Here is a 20,296-nt window from a genome sequence, read left to right as displayed (position 1 = left end):
ACCGAAAAACCGGAAACCAGGAAACCGGGGTCCCGGTTCCGGTTCCGGTTTGAAAAATCTAAAAACCGGGTACCCCGGTTCCGGTACCGGTTTTTGGTACCCGGTTTTTACCGGGAATACCGGAACCGGGTTTCCATTTTATTTAATAATATTTATATATTATTATATTTATATATTAATATATATATTATATATATTAATATTTTTTACACTTAGGTTTAGGTTTAGGGTATTTTAAAAAATTAAAATTTTATTTCTAAGGCCCAAATAGGCGAAAAACAATGATTTTTTAGGATTTTTGGACTTTTTAAGGTTTATTTTTTAATTATTTGGAACAATCACAACAAAGCCCCTTTAATTTAGACAAAGAAACTAATAGATTTTAAAAAAAAATGGGCCAACTTATGAAAAAAAAAAAATTGGCTTATTTTAGGCCAAATACCTAAAATAAGCCCAAAAATCAATTTTTTAAAAAAACGGTTACCGGACCGGGTAATACCGGAACCGGCCGGTAACCGGGACCCCGGTTAACCGGGGTCCCGGTTCCGGTTCCGGTTTTGGCCAAAAACCGGGAAACCGGACCGGGTTGACACCCCTATCTAATCCTATTGATCACATGTCAATTAAAACCGTTGTATAACAATCATTTACGTAATCGCAGAAAATATGAATGATTGAATTCATTCAATATAAAATACTTTATAAGATAAGATAAGAAATTCATAATGATTGAATATAAACATTAAAATCAATTCTTACAGTTATACAATAATCATGCATAATATAGAAAAACCTAAATTAAAATATAATTAAACCATTGTTACTTGGAAAATGCTACATCTTCCGTTGGTACAAACTCTCTACCTAAATTACACTAAATTAGAGTGTAGTACAATCCGTCTTCCCTAAGCATGGTCTATCTAATCCTATTGATCACATGTCAATTAAAACTGTTGTATAACAATCATTTACGTAATCACAGAAAATATGAATGATTGAATTCATTCAATATAAAAGACTTTCTAAGACAAGATAAGAAATTCATAATGATTGAATATAAACATTAAGATCAATTCTTACAGTTATACAATAATCATGCATAATATAGAAAAACCTAAATTAAAATATAATTAAACCATTGTTACTTGGAAATGGCTATATCAACGTCCTATTACAGAATTAGTTGCTCATTGTGGCGCTGTGATGGCCTCTTGCCATGATCCTCTCCTCTTCAACTTGTCAAGCCTCCAAGAAGATTATTTATGTCTAAAACTAAGCATACCTTCTCTTGAAGCTTAGGGAGCAAATAAGTCCTAGAAGCCCTATGAATCTAAAAAAAATCGTACTTCAATCTTCTAGTCAAATTAGGAAGCAATCCAAGTACAAATTGGAATATGATTCGTCCAGATTTGCGTTCTTATATTTTGGGACAATTTTGGCATAGCAAACGTCCGAATTAGGAAAATATTATTTCATAAGGATTTCTAGAATTGTGAGTTATCTTTCCAACCATGCGGGTTTTACTTTTAATCTGATTTTGAGCTGAAAGTTATGGTCAAAATACTGAGACATGTGCATAATCTGAAATTTGATCCAATCCAATTTTAACTCTAATTAGAGAAATTACAATTTAATCATTTCCTTGATTTGGTTAAATTTAACCACTTCATATAGGTCCTCTATTATGATTAGTTAAGTTTAACCACATCTTCTAGGTCTTCTCAAAGTGTGCTTTAAGCCCAAAATCGATGAAATTTATTGCATCTTTATTTAAAACCTGAAAACATTAAAACAACACAAAATCAAACAAATAACAATGCTAAGGAATTAACATATGCCGGTTAAGGGGCTTGAATGTGCAACATTCGGCGCTTATTAGTCTGCATAGCCAAAGAGCAAGGGCTTTTATTATAGGTAAATTTTATCTTTTTACTGTAAATTGGATCTAAATTCTCAACAATTTGTTGGTAGTAAATGTGAATGAATTTTTGATACTTGCTCGGATATATGATTTTTATAGGAACTCTTTCATATTTACTAGCTATCTAGGCATCAAAATTATTAGAAATCTTAATTTCTTAAAAAACCAACCACCGATGATCACTATGTGATTATTTGTAGCGTTTGTTAATTTTATAATTCCTTCAACTTTTTTTATTTTTTTATATATAAACATAATCTTAATTTTCACATGCATATGATGTATTCATGGAAAAATAAACATGTGATATAATAAAAAATAGAGAAGCTTCAACATTAGAGGTTATAGTACTTAATTCTATAATTTAAGGGGGTTGATTACTCAAATTTAAAATTGAAGAAGGATATTATAATTGACCTCCTAATTTATGGTAAGGAAATACAATTTACTCTTTTATTATTTTGCTCCTTTTAGATTATAAGACTTAATTTATTGAATTGCAATGTCTGCTAGAGCAATGGGTCAAAAGCAAACAAAGAAAACTGTTTAGATTTGGAGTTAAACTTAGATTTGGAAAACAAATGGAGCTAAAGGTGAAAGTGAATAGAAGATTCATTCCAAAGTCAAAGGTGGATCTTGAATGCTTACTTTATCAAATTCTCCTATCTTTTTAATATATATATATATATATATATATATATATATATATATATAGAAAGAAAGAAAATAAATATTTGTCACATAGCCTTTTTTTTTTAAGTGAAATTTCATTTATTCATTCAATCAAAAGTGTCAAAGATTACAACTTTCAACAAGTATTACATCATAAGTAAAATTAGGATATTCTTTCATCCAAAATTTCTCTATTGGTGTATGGAGTGCCCCTTTACCAACAGGTATGCCGCCGTATTTGCTTCTCTTCTTGTATGCATCATAAGCCAAGTCTGGAAGTTTTGCAAAACAATCTTCGCATCCTCAATTAACGTACCGTGTCTCTGTCATTGTTGATCTTCCGTCTGAAAGGCACGAACTATTTCCAGAGCATCACCTTCTATTGTAACATTTTGTAGGCCTTCCAAAAAATACAGCCTTTCAAGCGAGATAAGCCTGTACCATTGTTGGGTCAATAATATACATAACATACATACACAAAGAGGCCAAGGCCAAATCCATATTGTCCCTTACTATAATCCCAATTGATTTTGTATACACCATCTGGAGTCACTTTCCACCTTGGGAGAGCAGTCAATTTACCTCCATATTCTTATCTTTTTGTATCGCCGTATAATAATCCTCAGCAGCCTCCTTTGTAAATTTTACAAGTTGTACACACTCCCCCAAACACAACTATATTTCTACATAACCATGTCCTATGAGAAACTGTGACTACAACTTCAATATCTTCATTTCCAAGCTTACCTTAGAGGTCACCAATCACCTAGAAAAATCTTCCCCATCATTACCACATTTTTGTATCTTCTAAGGACATTCTCCCCATACTACATATGATGACGGACAATGCCGTAGGATATGATTTGTATTTCCATCTCCACCCCGTACATCGGACAAAAGGATCTTGCATTACCTTCCTTTTGATTAAGTTTTCTTTGGTTGGAAGTAGATTATTACATATCTTCCAAATAAAAACTTTCACCCTACCAAGCACATTCAAACCCCAAAGTTTCTTCCAAAAATTGCTATTTTCAAAAACCCGAGAGCATTCATACACCTCTTGTAGGGACCTATATTTTTCCAATTGTTACGCACTCTTGACAAAGAAATTTCCATTAACCATACCACTCCATATTAATTTGTCAGGCCATTATGACTAATGGACAAGTGTTACGGGCCTCCATAACAAGGGATAAATAATTAATGGGAGCGATATGTTTTGATAGGGTTTTGTAGGATAATTCGAGGCATTCTAGGCCTCCTAATTTTAGTGTAATTCGAAGAATTCTAAACCTTCCAAAACAATTACTAGAGTTGAATATTAAACTTCTCATATATTTTATTGATCACTCTTAGGTTTATATAGATTATTACATGGCAGAAGTATAAATATACGTAAATAGAAAATATAATTCTAATGGGAGACAAATCTCATTTTTCCTACTAGAGATATTGCTTTATGAGCAAGTCTCCGTATTTTCCTAATGAGACTAATAATACATCATTACCTTATTTAATAATAATTTTAATATGTAAATAATTATGATATATATTTATCGGTTGTGGACCCGTAACACTCATTTCCCCTTAAAACGACATTGCCTTCAAGGTCGTAGAAATGATCAAAGCTCATAACACCTCCACGTCCATGGCCATGCAGAAATACTTGTACCCAAAAATATTTAAATCTAAAAAATCTCTTGAAATCCTCCTCCAAAGTGATTAAGGCTTTACTCTAATAGGCTTATTTAATGAGTGTCCAACCAAAGGCATCAACAACTCTTTTTTTTTTTTCTTTTGACAAAAGATGGAGCTTTGTCAAGATTTTCAAGCAAAGCCCAAAGAAAACATGTAGACATAAGGAGAATCACGTCACCTTTTTTTTTTTTTTTTTTCTCTCTTTCTAAGCCACACGAAGAAGACAAATCTTCCTCTCCTCCGTGTGAACCTCAACCTCAGAAATAGACATTTTCGAAATACAAAGCATGTAGCAGTCTTCCAAGATTGAGACTCAAATGTGGATGCCAACTGGGAAGCAACTAATGTAGCGGCGCTGGAGGATTTGGTGCGACAATTGCTGGGTCGGTGGCTGGGATTGCGATGTTGCAATATAGGGATAGGCAGTGGCTTGGTGTGGTGCTTGTAGTATGAGATGTTGTGGGTTGTGGGGGTTGATGGCGGCGCAAGCTGTGACATCCTGTAGATTGTATAGATTTAAAAATAAAGTTATAATGCATCATATATATATATATATATATATATATATATATATATATATATATATATATATATATATATATATATATATATATATATATATTAATGCTTTTATAAGTGATATTAATATTATTTATTTATTAAAAATATCTATGTAGTTATTGGTTTTAATCCATGAGATTATATATATATATATATATATATATATATATATACACTAGGATTTTAGGTGAGATTTTATTCAAATTAGATAACTGGTGGATCTCCTAAAATATAGGAAGAGATGTTTTTTTTTAACTACCGTGGGTATTATCCAAAAGATTTAAACTTCATTTTTTTAAAAAAAAAACCAGCAAAGCCCATAGGAAACCAACGTGTCCTTCAAACACTTGTAGTTCATGCAATTTTTTTTTGACACTTGGTAATCACGTGTCTTCCTATCCTTTCCTCTTTTGGCACTTGTAATCCATGCATCTTCCATTAAATCAACGAAATAACTCAAAGCCTTTCCATTAATCCATGCATCCCACATACTCTCTTCTCTCTTCTTGGGTACTAGTATAAATAACTCAAAGCCTCTCCTCATTTCCTCATGTTCTCTTCTAAGCCAAGAAGAAACTGCCTCAAGCTTTCTTTTCCCCTCAACTTCAGTAATCATTTCCCTCATTTTAATTTCTTTGATATGTCAATTCTGTGAGCAAGTTAGTGGAAATTTGAATATTTTCACATTCCTTTATTTCTCTTGGATTTTCTACACGAATACTGACACTTTTGACTGTAATGTTTACAAAATGAACCAAATTATGTACAATTTTCAAGTTGTGATTGTAAGAAGCTTCTATTTGTAATGGCTTTTTATTTTTCTCTTTGTGTGTGTTATCTTGGTGCCTAGTTCCTTTTATTGATTTCTTTGTAAATTCAAAAGCTGAAACAGAGCATTGTAATGACATCTATTTGATATGAGGGAAAAAAAATTTCTTGTAAGCTAAAAGCAATCCTGGAATACTATTTTTTTAAAATAATAGGTTAAGGCATTAAAGGCTGAAGGAATCGTTGGTGAATTTAGCTAGAAAACATGAAAGATAAAAAGGAGAGGAAAGGACAGATAGCATGTTGATTCACATCTTCTTATATTATTTTGGAAGATTCCCTTTTTACTTGAGAAAGATGATTTTCCTAAACTAAGTTTCACGCAAGTCATTTGCTAGTTAGAGTAACAAAATATATATGCTTCCTCAATACATGCATAAAGTGATAATGTTGTGTTTAGTGGGGCATAGTTGTATGTCCCTGTGAACGTTTGACCTACTTATGCTTACTGTCTCATCTTTAACATCTTTGTCTAGTGTACCGAGTTTGATGCTCAATAGGTAGCATTCAGTCATCTAATATATTGGTTTTCTTCTCTTTGTTTTGTCATAAATCATAATCAAAAGAAAGGGATTGGAATATTTTGATGTTTACATTGATTCTTTGAGGTATGACCCTTGCCTGGTGTTTTTTTAACTTTTGGAATTTGATCCTTGGTATAAGAACTGCTGGTAAAAAGCAATGGTTGAAGGAAGGATCATTTTTCCAGTAAGCACTGATCACGTATTAAATGCATCGACTCATTCTCTAGTAATGTCACTATGCAAGCTTCCATTGCTTACTGAGAGACAATCCTTAATCAAATGATTACTGCACTTAACTAATGTGGAACCTTAATTAATTGCCTGATGTATTTCTAGTCAGATTTTACACATTTATTGAGTTTGTGAAATGTTTTTTTTTACATTAACGTTTGATATTGAATATATGTATTCAGCAATTCTTAAAACAATTTTTCTTATATATGTGAATCACTTAAGGGCTGTTGTATATACATATACATATACAATATTTTTTTTTTCTTAATTGGATATATATATATATATATAGGTTATCTTTAATTAAATCTTGAACTTAAAATTTTAAAATACTCCTCTAAGCTCATTATTGCAAAATGTTTAGGTAGGAGATACTTGAACGGAAACTCAACACCAAAACCAGGTAAGGGGACACAACACCAAAAACCCCAACAAATTTTATTATAAATCTTTTGGAAAAAAATGTTGGGAATTTTATAAAGAATCCACTTACATGATTTTTTTTGCACTTCCTTTTATATTTTTAATGCAAAGTTTTATTCAATCATATGCCATGGTTTAAGAATTTTATGGATTACAATTACCTCATTTTTATGAGTTATGCATGACAATGATTATGAATGAAAAGAACTCTCAAAGTTCATGGCATAGCATACAGTTACAGATGAGCTTATAGATTATATGAAATGTTACATGTGCATTTATGCTTATAAATGTTTAACCCAAGACACGATTATAGTGACGATCGGTACCACATAGGGTAGCATGGCAAGCACACCGAAAGACGATTACGAGAGGGTGTGTGCGACCGGCCAGGTGGCCTTCGCCTAGGGAAGTTTCCAACTTGGTAACTCTCCCTTGTGATGACAGGATGAGCATATAGGTCCTTCCGGACAAGCCAACGTGCGCTGCTCACGGTAAATTTGTGGTGTCGGGTCAAAAGGGTAAAACAGTAGTTTTGAAAGAAAAGTAAAAGGAAGTGCTTGCACATCTCATAACTTACTTATTATTCTTGCATTAATTGTCAATTATTTTATTATTTGTGGCCTTATGCCTGGGACACATGGACCTATTGCTTCGCGGAGCCGTAGGAGTTTTAGAGCCTGGGATTCCAATAGGTTGCAAGGATCAAGCCATTACTGTGCAGACTTTTGTTTTTTTTTTTGTAGACTGCACAATTGTTTTTGATATTTTTGCATATAGGAGGACATTTGACGCATGGGAAGGTTATAACCTCCCTATAACAGTCAATTTTGGTAATGCCTCATAGCAGGGCTTGTAATGTTTATTTTTGGATTCCCAACTTATATGTATACAAGATGATATAAATGTTCATATTAAAGCGCTTGTTTTATAACTTATTGCCTTCATATCTTTCCTTGTTTTAATATATTAATATTGTAATAACAATAATAATAATTATATCTCCTTTTAAGTTCACGTTTCCCCTTTCACCTTAACCGGGGGTGTGACACAAGCCGTGAAAGAGATGCTGCGATGCAGTGTGGGTTTGTTTGGTGGGTTTTGGTCGAGAGGTTCTTTTTCTTTGGATTGTGGGTAAGATTTCAAGCAAAACCCAAATAGATGCCAAAAGGTAATTCGAGGAACCCTAAACCTCCCGAAGCAACTATTAGAGTTGAATATTAAACTTTTCATATATTTTATTAATCACTCTTAGGTTTATATAGACTATTACATTGCAGAAATAGAAATACACGTAAATGAAAAATATAATTTTAATTGGAGACAAATCTCATATTTCCTACTAGAGACATTGCTTTATGAGCATGTCTCCGTATTTTCCTAATAAGGCTAATAATACATCGTTACCTTATTTAATAATAATTCTAATATGTAAATAATTATAATATATATTCACCAGGTTGTGGACCCGTAACAGTGCGTTACATATTTTTTCAGCCTCATCTACATTAAAAATCTTCATCACCAAAGGCACATTCCACCACCCGTATCTGCATCTATCAATTCGTGCACCTTCGTATCCCAACCCAATCTCTGGATCGGCGATTGCACCTTAAAAGACAATGGGTTTAGAATCCAGATCAATGTCAGTGGTGTCAACCATATTATTGCTACCCATTGGACCTCGCATTGTACTGACCTTTACACTCATACTGTCCATGCCCGCCCAGTTTGCATTCTCTATACTCGTAGCCTTTGAATAGTTACTTGTATTTCCCTGGATATCATGCAGAATCTAGGTATGACCAGCTGATGATTTGTGGAGAGCTTGTGGGGTTTCTTTTACATTAACAGAACCCATATCAGTAGTAGCCCCAAAGCCCACGACTTCGTCTAGCCCGAAGCTACGTTTCCCTACCCCTTATTTTTCTCCTTTGTTTCCACTGTCTTGAGCAGACTTCTATCATCTTCTTAATTTATTCTTCACCATATATCACTCTCTAGGATATCTTCTACCATAACTTCTATATCATGCTTTATTCCCAAATTATCTCATATGTCTCCCTTCTTTCCCTTATCCGTGTTAATGAAATCCCTACAATTCCTCTCCCAACTTTAATGCCCCCATCTTTCATGTTTGGATTATGCTCAAAATCCCAGTGATTTTAGATCCATGATGACATTTAACGTTTGTAATGAATATGTATTGTTATTCATTAAATCATTTTGAACATATGACATACATCGTCTATTACATGCCTATTACCTATAGTTCATCATGGATGTGAAAGGTCCTAGGATTACATTGAATATGGTTAAAGGTTTGAGTAATGTGGTTATCACACAAAGTCTTAGTCCATAATTCTTGTATCCTTAAAGGTATAAAGTTCGTAGTCAGTAAATGGAACTAGGCATTCCAGTTTGAGTAAGACTGTTACACATCAAATCTTGGTGTTTACCTTGATCAAGTGAAATGGTGACTTCGAGTTTGCTGTGTAGTGTGCTAAGACTTTAAGGCACTGATCGGACCAAAGAGTTGTCTTTCCATAAAATTACTGTATATTGAGAAAAGACAATAAACTCCTTAAAGGCTAATTTGGACTTTGATTCTAAATTCTGAGAAGTTTGTGAACTCATATGTGAAAGTGTTAGTTACTTAGATGTATCTAAGGGTAAGACCTATCGTCAGTCAATAATGCTGAGTACGTTGGGTAATCACATCTAACATTGTGGGAACACTTACTTCAAGAAGAAATCCAAATCTTTTGTCAGATAGATAAAGAGAGAATAAATTTTCCTTTGAGATAAATTTTATGGATATTATTTTCAAGTCTCTAGCTAGAGCATTTTGGTTGGTATACCAAAATATATATGAGATTTTCACAATATGAGAATAACGTAAAGTCAGTGACTTAAGGAAAAATGTAGAGAATTAAGTGGTAGTATCCTTAACTTTAATTTTGCCACAAAAGATTTCATGGAGGGATCACAAGTCATCAGTAAGTCAATGGAAATAATTGTTTTTATAAAAAATATTTATTGGAGTGTAGTCACAATTATTTAGTGGAATTAATTGTGATTAAAATATTATCGTGTAACGAATGTCAAGTAGACATGATTACGGAAATATTTAAGCCAATAATTATTTTTTTCCTTTAGATCCGTCACCAAGCTAATAGAAATTAACCATATAAAAGGCTTTCTTATTTATTTGGGCTAAGTGTTTTATTTATTTAAAACATGGGCTAGAGAATATATTTTAAGGATGGGCTTGAGATAAAACCCATGAACCTTAAATAAAGCATGAGGGTATAAGGCCAGGGAATTTTCCATGGCCTTATGCGTTGGACAGTAAGAGAAAAGGCATGGGATTAAATCCCAAGCCCAACTCCCAACGTAAGGGAGCCGCATGGCTTAGGGAATATTCTCCCTGGCCTATGCTGCAATGCACGAAGGCTAGGGTTTTAACCCAAGCCATCCATGCTAGTCCTAGTGTGACCATGACACCTCTTTTTGCTCTTTGTCCCATATTGTTAAGATCTAGAAATGATCTCCCCTACTAAGCCTATAAAGAGAGAAGAACCTAAGGCTTTCAAATCATTCAATCAAGTTCCCTTGATACATAGTTTTCAGAAGCTTCTTAAAAATTATCATAGTTCTTTGTGTTAACTCACAAAGAACAAAAGTTTAAGATTTGAAGAGTCAAGCAAGAACCCACACTCTCTTGGTTATAATCAGTCATTGTGTTGGGATTGTGCCATGAATCCCAATGATTTTATATCTGTGTTGACAGTCAAATGTTTGTAATGAATATATGTGTGTCATATTCACTGATTAAAATGATTTGAGCATATATCAAATAAAATGTCTTTACATGCGTATTACCAAGTTCATCATATTTGTTATGCATATGAAAGGTCCTAGGATTACATTGAATATGGCTATGATTGTGAGTAACACGATCATCACACAAGGTCTTAGTCCATAATCATTGTATCCTTAAGTGTATAAAGTTTGCAGTCAGTAAATGGAACTTGAAATTTCATTTTGAGTAAGACTGTTACACATCGAATCTTGGTGATCTACCTTGATCAAGCAAAGCGGTGACTTCAGGATTGATGTGTAGTGTCCTGAGATCCTAAGGCACTGAACGGACTAATGAATGTCTTTTCATAAAGATACTGTATATTAAGAAAAGACAATAAACTCCTTAAATACTAGTTGGACTTTGATTCTAAATCTTGAGAAGTTCGTGAACTCAAATGTGAAGTGTTGATTACTTATATGTATCTAAGGTGAGACCTATTATCAGTCAATAGTTCTTAGTATGTTGGGTAATCACATCTAACATCGTGGGAAAACCGACTTCAAGAGGAAATCCAAATCCTTTGATAGTAAACAATGATATAAGAAATTTCCCATTGTTTTAGATTTTATGGATATTATTCTCATAATCTTCGGCCGAAGTATTTTGGTTGGCATACCAAAATATATATAATAAGTCCTTAACTATTCATACCAAAATGCTTACCAAGCATTTTGATTGGACAACTTTTAAAGGATGGTATGCGGAAATCAAGGCACCAATATTGTACAATAGATCCTTAACTATTCATATTTATTAACACAATGATCTCACACCAAACGCTCAACAAAGAATACTTACAAAAATACCAAAAAGAATAGAGTAGCATGTTGGAGTAGTAGTGGAACCATCTTTAATGGTTAAGTTAGTATGTGGATGTTATGTACCAGATATATAAGCGAAGGATAAGAACATGTTATGTGGCTAAAGAGATAAATCTACTAATTGAATAAGAGATTATCTCATTGTATTTATTATCTTTATTATTATTATTATTATTATTAATGTTATTAGTAGTTGCTCAGTGTTAGTGATAGGAAACATCTCTATGAGATGTTTGTGATAGGATAGTGATGAGATACATTTTGACGAGAGTAGTTTATCTTTATCATACCTCGTTGTAATTCTATATAAACCGATTTGGTTGATGAATAAAGTAAGCATAATTAATCTCAAACATTGTGTTTGAAAAAATATTTTTTTAGGTTTCCTCAAAATCTAAACGGTCTAGGTTCCCTTATAATCTAAGGTCTAGGTTCCCTCATAACCTTAAATATATTCTCATTATGTATTCACGTAATAAATTGATATCGAAGTTTACTTGCTCAATGGCTAGTCCTAGTTTGGATCGGCTTGAATAGTAGCTTGGTAACCTCATAACTACATTCATCTCTTCAGACAGCAGAAATCAACAAAATCTTGGCCAAAAATTCCAAGGAATTGAAAGAGATCAACAACCTGTTATCTGAAGGCAAGAAAAATTATGGAGAAAATTTCACAGCTAGAACCCATGACAAGCAACCCGCATAAACACCCAAAGTCATACTCACACCACAGCCAAACATGTTCTTCGAATCATCTACACTAGAAAAACAATTTGAAAAAAACCATACTCATGTCAAACCCCAATCCCCAATTGTAACCCAAGCACCTAAGCACCCAAGAACCACAAACCCCCGTCCATCTGTTGTAATCCACCACATCATCCACCCATATGGGTCGCCAAAGAAAAAAAAGGAAAAGACCCGTCTCAACCTTAGATTGTCAAACTTTAGATTGGCACTGATCGACCAAGATCAATTGTCACTTTGTCAATTGGGTTTGAAATTCAATTGGCTTTGCTTGCAAAAGAGAGAAGGTGTTGTTTAATGGGTCATTCCGAGTATTGGAAGCAATATATGGGCTCACAGTTTAGCATTGTAAATGATAAACTTGAGCCAACTCACACAAGATTTTTTCTGACCTCGAGGACAAGTTTCATTTTAAGGAGGATTGAGTGTTATGTGGCTAAAGAGATAAAGCTACTAATGAATAAGAGATTATCTCATTATATTTATTATCACTATCATTGATTCATTACTGTTATTAGTAGTTGTTAAGTGTTACCGTGTTAGTGATATGATACATCTCTATGAGATGTTAGTGATGGAATAAATCTCTACGATAATAATTTATCTTTATCACACATCTTTGTAAGTCTATATAAATCGATTTGGTTGATGAATAAAGTAAGCATAATTAATCCTAAACATTGTGCTTGATTTATTTATTTTTTTTAGATTTCTTCATAATGTAAGGTCTAGGTTTCATTAGAACCTAAAATCTATCCCCGTTAAGTATTCACATAACAGTTATGTTAGTTAGCGAGAGCGAGCTTTCCTATGGTAGTCCCGCTATGGCCTCTGACCGTCCGTCCCGTCTCATTTGGATTTGGCTATACTTGTATGTAGCCAGCCATGTTAGCTTCACATGAGAGCCTTTAGAAAAAGGAATATTATTATCGCTTAGCGTGTGCTAAGGCTAAAAAGGCACTCATCAGTCAGCTTGGCCCCCTTCCTATTCAACTTTGCCGCCTATTAAGTGAATAGGTCTCATTCAAGTGGCCCGCCTTTATTCATCTATACTAGCTGCCGCGCATGACCCAATAGGAATGATTTAGATAAGAAGCAGAACGTGCCATCACCTAGAACCCTTTCCTCTACCGGGGACTTCCACGAAATGAAAATGGGAGGCATCGTCGTATGCTCGACGACATCTGTTGCCCTGGTTTATATCCCGGAGTAGTCCTATGGCCAATCTGTAACCCAACCTACTTAAACAACCTAAAGGCTTGGCCCCTCCACGTTTGGAGAATGAGTCTTATGGCATGGCTTAGTTAGTTATTCTCCCAGTTCAGATAAGATTCAAACCGCCACTTCTTTGAAAGCATGGTTCCTGCCTCCCCTTCTCCTCCCTCCTTGGAGCTCGTCCACTCGTTGGGTAATCCCTTGCTCTCACGCTCGAGTGTTTGCTCGTCGTTTAGGCCAGTGAGTGAGATTTATGCTCATTGCAGTCACCTTCGGGGTTCTTCGCACCTGGATAGTACCAGGACCCTTGTGCCCCAACCCTTGATCAGATAAAGCTACCCGCCCGAAGCCCGCCCTATGACCCACAACTAAAAATGAGCCTTGCAATGAGATGTGGACATTCCCCATGCTGCGGTTCTCTCCAGTCCGTTCCCGAGTTGGGATAGGGGAACATCTGAGCAATTGCCTTCGAGGTTCCAAACGCGCTCACAAGGCGCACAATAAGAATAAGACCAATAGAGACTTAATAAGAGACCATTTGAGCTGCAGATCGTAATGCTCCTAGAAAGACATATTTTGAATATAGAGGAGTGAAAGTTCCGAAAATCAATGAGTTGATCATACCCTTCTTTGAATCGTACGAGCACGTCCTCTATCACCCCCCACCGCGCTTACGACTCTATACCACAACCAAACTTGCAATGACCCTTGGTTTTCCCTAGGGGTGTCAACCCGGTCCGGTTTCCCGGTTTTTGGCCAAAACCGGAACCGGAACCGGGGTACCCCGGTTCTTGGTTTTGGGAAACCGGAACCGGAACCGGGACCCCGGTTAACCGGGGTCCCGGTTCCCGGCCGGTTCCGGTTTTACCCGGTCCGGTACCCGGTTTTTGAAAATAATTAGTGTTTGGGGCTTATTTTAGGTATTGGGCCTAAAATAAGCCCATTATTTTTTTCATAAGTTAGCTCATTTAAAAAAGAAACTATTAATCTTTTTGTCTAAATTAAAGAGGCTTTATTGTGATTATTTCAAATAATTAAAAAATAAACCTAAAAAAGCATAAAAATCCTAAATAATCAATGTTTTTGCCTATATGAGCCTTAAAAATAAAAATTCAAATTTTTTAAAATACCCTAAACATAATTTTAAATTAGATACATAAAGAAAACATTAAAACAATAAAAAGTATTGTTTTATATATATACTGAGTATTGCGTAATACTAAGAGTAAAAGAATTAAATTATATATATATATATATATATATATATATATATATATATATATATTAATACCCGGTTCCGGTTTTCCCGGTTTTGACCGGGTGCCAAAAACCGGGACCGGAACCGGGGTCCCGGTTTTTTTTTTTTTTGAAACCGGAACCGGAACAGGGTCCCGGTTTTCCGGTTTCCGGTTTCCCGGTTTCCCGGTTATTTTTGACACCCCAAACTTTTCCCTTTCTATTCCTCGGTAAGCGGACTGTGGGAAAATTGGGGGGGGGGGGGGGAGCGGTATTTGCTTTTGACTGATAGAAAGCATCTCTTTTGTCCCTCCTGACCGAACCTGCCAAAAAATCACAATAGAAAAAGTTGTTCTTGCTGGGAGAGTAGCGTTGGAGACATCTTTATCTGAGGAGGAGGCTTCGTCGTCCGGCTCCTCATAAATGATGTTAGGTGCTGTTTGCTTTCTTTGATAGGGGCTCGTTTCTTCAAGCTCCGCTCAAGCTATACAAGGTGCTGTTCACTTTCTCTCAGCCACTAGTGGCTTATGTAGTGGTCAGCATTCCTACATGCTCCTCCTTGCTCCCCTACTTAAGAATCCAAGGGTGACCTTTGGATGTTGTCGTGATGCTTTGGTTACGAAGGTTGCTGGGGTCTAGGTTTATAGATGGATTCAATCAACGAGAGTCGCTCAAACTCAATCAATATCAACAACATGTCATGACCGGTTAGGCTTGGTTGATTTTGTCAGAAAAGAAAGTAGGTTTCGGGGGTTCATTGAATAGTATACCTCCGGTGCTGGTAAGGTCGGGACCGTGGTTGTCCATCTCCGGTTTGCCAGTCAATAAGAACTCTGAGATTGACTAGCCAGCTGGGTTGGTTTGGCTATTCCTTTCTATTGAACATGAGTTAGCTGTCTGCTAGAGTCACCTTCTTCTAGGCTCTATTGGACGACACGACATTCTCGTTCAAATATAGGCCAGCCATACTTGTGGTGGTTCCCAAGGATCCAATATGACCACTTAGGTTTACGTTGCCACAATATTGTTCTATGGAAGCGGGCTATTAGAAGTTCGGCCTGGTTTTTTTGGTGTCGTAGGGAAATGATTGACTTTTTTAACACATATTTAGTCGTACCGACATGGCCCCACTGATTTGTTTTCGATTAGAGCATCAAGCAGCGCAACCCGATTCTACTTGACTAAGCCTCGTGCTCGTCCAAGGAGGGAGTTTGCTTTACCCAACTCCCTCTTTGATAACAAGGGAGAAAACCCCGACCCAACATTCATTAGTTTCGAATGAAGAATGAAGAGTGCCCCGCCCCAGCAAGCACCTACTCTTATCAAAATGAAAAGCGTGACTTTACTAAACACTAAATAAGCAAGAAAAGCCCTTTTTTTTTTTTTATTAGTAAAGTGCTAACGCTGTAATCAAACTACTGCAACAAGAAAACTAAAGACTCTTTTTATAAGGCGTTGCTAACGCCTTTCTTTATTAGTATTAGCTTAGACAATTAATGTTTTCGCGCTAGCGCGCTGTTGCTTACATTAATTAGTCTAAACTTTACTAATTTATACTATTAATGCTTTACTATTTTAGACAATTAATGCTTTCTAAAGCTCAATCCCTTGCTTTGTTCTATATAGTAAGGGGCCTTTCAATAAGGCTCGCACTAGGCGGTCACGTTTTTCGGTTTTTGTTGTGCAAATTTTAATATACTCGTAAGTGTGTACGAATCGTTTGCAATATAATGTTTTGCAAGTACGATGTCGAACCCACAGGGAATTGTGTTTTTGAAAGATCGATTTATATCTAAATTAATTAAATTTTAACCTAGTTCCAAAAGGGTTTTGAATTTGGGTTTTGAAAATTAAAAGACAAACATAAACTAAATTAACTAAACTAAATCAATAGATAAAGGTACTAAGGTTTTGGAATTCACACTCACCAAATCATAACAATATACTTTATGTTCATCAATATTCCTCCTAAGCTCTCACAATTAAAATCCTAAATATGTTTTACTATGCTTCAAACAATTAATCAAAACCATTTCTTGTATCCATTCATTGGACAAATCACCAAAGGAATCCAAATTTAATTGAAAGACCAAATGTATTTGAAGAACAAATCACAAAGGATATCCAATTTTTAGGCAAATAAAGCCAAACAATCAATTATGTAAAATTATCTTAAATCATCAAGTGTATCCTTGAATCACAACAAGATATTCAAGAATCATGCCACCCATTGAAAAGAAGTAAAACAATTGAATATTAAACTCAATAAAATCAGATAAATAAAGACTGACATAAAAGTAACGTTGTTCTTCATCGATGAGGCTTCATCCCCAACCTTAGTTGAAAATTTAACTTCACATAAATAAAACCTAAACTAAAGATAAAAACTATAGAATTTTGCTATCTGGGATTGTCTCTTTTTCTTGAAGCTTTGAGATCTATTTATAAGCTTAGGAGTTACCTAGAAGCCCAAGCAATCCTAGGCAATTCGAAGGTGTATCTCCTAGTCCAATTAGGAAGCAATTTGAGTACAAATTGGAATAGGAATCGTCCAGATTTTTGTTTTTATATTGCGAGACAATTTTGACATAGTAAACGTCCGAATTAGGAACATCCTATTTAACAATAAATTGTATCATTTTGAGTTATCTTTGCAACGCCGCTGGTTTCACCTCAATCCGATATTTGAACGAAAAGTTATGGTCAACATACTGAGACATGTGCAAAATCTGAAATTTAATCCAATCCGATTTTTACTCCAATTAGATAAATTCAGATTTAATCATCTCCTTGATTTGGTTAAACTTAACTACATCATCTAGGTCTTCTTAAAGTGTGCTTTCTTCCAAACTTTGCATTTTTCTCTTTAAAGCTGCAATTTTTTTTCTTCAACAACCTACAAAATACTAAAAACACAAAACTAATACAAACATTAGATAACGACACAACTAAAAGATTACAAATGTAAATTAATGGGCCCAAATATGCAATTTTTGGCACTCATTAATTTCCTTAAAATCGAATATTTTTAAAGTCAGAATGAGTCCCCGAGACCTGGGACATTGGCTTCCGCCAACAGTGGACTATTAAGGATCGCATCTCGCGCATATTCTACATTATAGCCTACAACTAATTTAGCTTCCGCTTCTGGGAGATAAAACAGAGCTCGATTAGTTTCTGCTAGACAAGAAATGAAGGACATAACCAATACAGGGAACAAGGGAATACCAGACCATATATGCTTTTGCGCCATGACAATCTCACTCGAATTACAGGGACCTACACATATTAGTAGTGTATATTGTGGTCCCTAGCCTGAACCACACGTGCAAGTTTCCCAGCACATCCGTGCTTTCCGATGACTCAGTATGGGAGAAGGAGGCGGAACATCTCTATGAGATGTTAGTGATGGAATAAATCTCTATGATAATAGTTTATCTTTATCACACCTCCTTGTAATTCTATATAAATCGATTTGGTTGATGAATAAAATAAGCATAATTAATCCTAAACATTGTGTTTGAATTTTTTTTTTTTTTTTTAGATGATTCATAATCTAAGGTCTAGGTTTCATCAGAACCTAAAATCTATCCCCGTTATGTGAATAAGTAATGGTGGATTATGGAGTAAATCAACAAAATGTAGTTATATAAAATGAAATAGCTACACTTGGGGGTTATTGAATTAATTTAAAGAATATCATTCCCGTTTTCGATTGGTAAGTGGATTCTAGTATGGTAAGCGATGACTATAACTATAAGAGCACTCATTGCAACCTCACAAAAACCATTTTTTGGTTATTTTGGTGAGGCAGTTTAACTAAAATGTGTCAACTTTTCAGCCCCACTACTACTTTAACAAAAAAAAGTAGTGAGGTAAACAATACTCATCAAATTTAAAAATTACTATTCACTCACATATTGATTAAACAACTCATTTCTCTTTTCCTTTTTGCTTTTCGTTTCTCTCTTCATTTAATAGTTAAAAAAAATAAATAAATCTTTAAAAAAAAAATATTTAAATGAAATAGTGAAAGTGAATTGTTAAAATAGCAAGGCTATTGGGATGCTCTAAAAAAGTGAATTGTTAAAATATCTGAAAGTGTTCTTTTAATTATTTTGGTGAATGGAATAAAGGCCAAATAAAATTCCTTTCCCTCGGTGAGAATCGTGAGATGCTTCAACGGTGCATTTCATTAGTGGATTGATTATAGATAGATATGGTAATAAAGGCGAATACTATTTTGTATTTGATCATGATCATTCACTTGGATGCACACGAAGGAAGGGATGTGGTGTGTTGCACCTACATAGGACTCGATGGATCCGTCATGGATTATCGCATAACACGGGCCAAAACTGCCCGCCTTTTTTAAGTTGCTGGCTAGGCCCAATAGATAGACCCTTCGGTAATTTTTTTATTTTAGTTTTTTTAAATCATCTGGCCATTTGTGGAAATATTTTTTAAAAAAGCATCGACAGATTCATGTAAAACTTATATTCATTTTGATATAATTGGCTGGAATTATAGAACAAAAGATGCAAAGGATGTGGATGCTTGTACTCTTGTTAAATTACGTAGTTTATGTTTTAATAAATATTTTTTGTTATTTATTTTCAACTTTTATATCTTTATAATTTCTGTGTTTTATTTAAAAGAAAAAGAAAAGACCATTTTCTCTCTCTCTCTCTCTTTTTTTGTTGCAAAGCTAGTAAAACATAGGTAATGAATAATTAAAGGGTTAAATACTCTTTCGTCCCTTAGGGTTTCAAAATTTTATTTTTTTACCCTTAGAGTTTTATTTTTTTTATTATAGGAGATACCTGTAATTTTCATAAAAACCAAGAAAGTACATCTGTTAAAATTTTATCCAAAACTTAATGGAATGCCACATCAGCACCAATCAGATGTCGCCACGTGTTATATAATTAATTTTTTAAAAAATTAAAAAGATTAAAATATTATATATATATTTTTTAAAAAAAAAAAAAGAAAAAAAATTTTGGGCCACCCTCTTTGGCCATGGGGGGCCTAGTCACCCCCATCCGTCAACTTTAACAGCCACCAGAGGAGCAGCACCACCTAGAGAGGAATCGGAGCCGATCACCCTCCTTAGTTCAACTGCAACTGTTTCCAGTGCTACAAGAGCTATTGGGTCAGGTGGGACTTGTCGCCGAATTACCAAGCGATACATGAAATCATTGATGCATTTGAGGTGGAGCTCATGTTGCAGAGTAAGAAGGGGAAGGGTAAGAAGGAGAGGAGGAAGAGAGGGTGCAATAGTGAGTTGGGTGAGTTGAAGTGGTTCGAGGCGAGTTTCAGGAAGGACGAGTTGGGTGAGTTGGGCTCCTTGGGTCAATGGGGTGGCTCGGGCCATGGAGCCACCCCAAACTAGCCAGATGGGGGTGGCTACGGCCAACCCCAAATTATTTATTTATTTTTTTAAATATAATTGTTTAATTTTTTTAAAAAATTAATTATATAACACGTGTTGACATCTGATTGGTGCCGACGTAGCATTTCATTAAGTTTTAGACGAAATTTTAAT

The sequence above is a fragment of the Corylus avellana genome, chromosome 2 (genome assembly GCF_965113065.1).
Source record: "Corylus avellana chromosome 2, dhCorAvel1.hap1.2, whole genome shotgun sequence".
In the NCBI taxonomy this organism is placed as follows: Eukaryota; Viridiplantae; Streptophyta; class Magnoliopsida; order Fagales; family Betulaceae; genus Corylus; species Corylus avellana.
Note: the sequence above shows the minus strand (reverse complement) of the source record.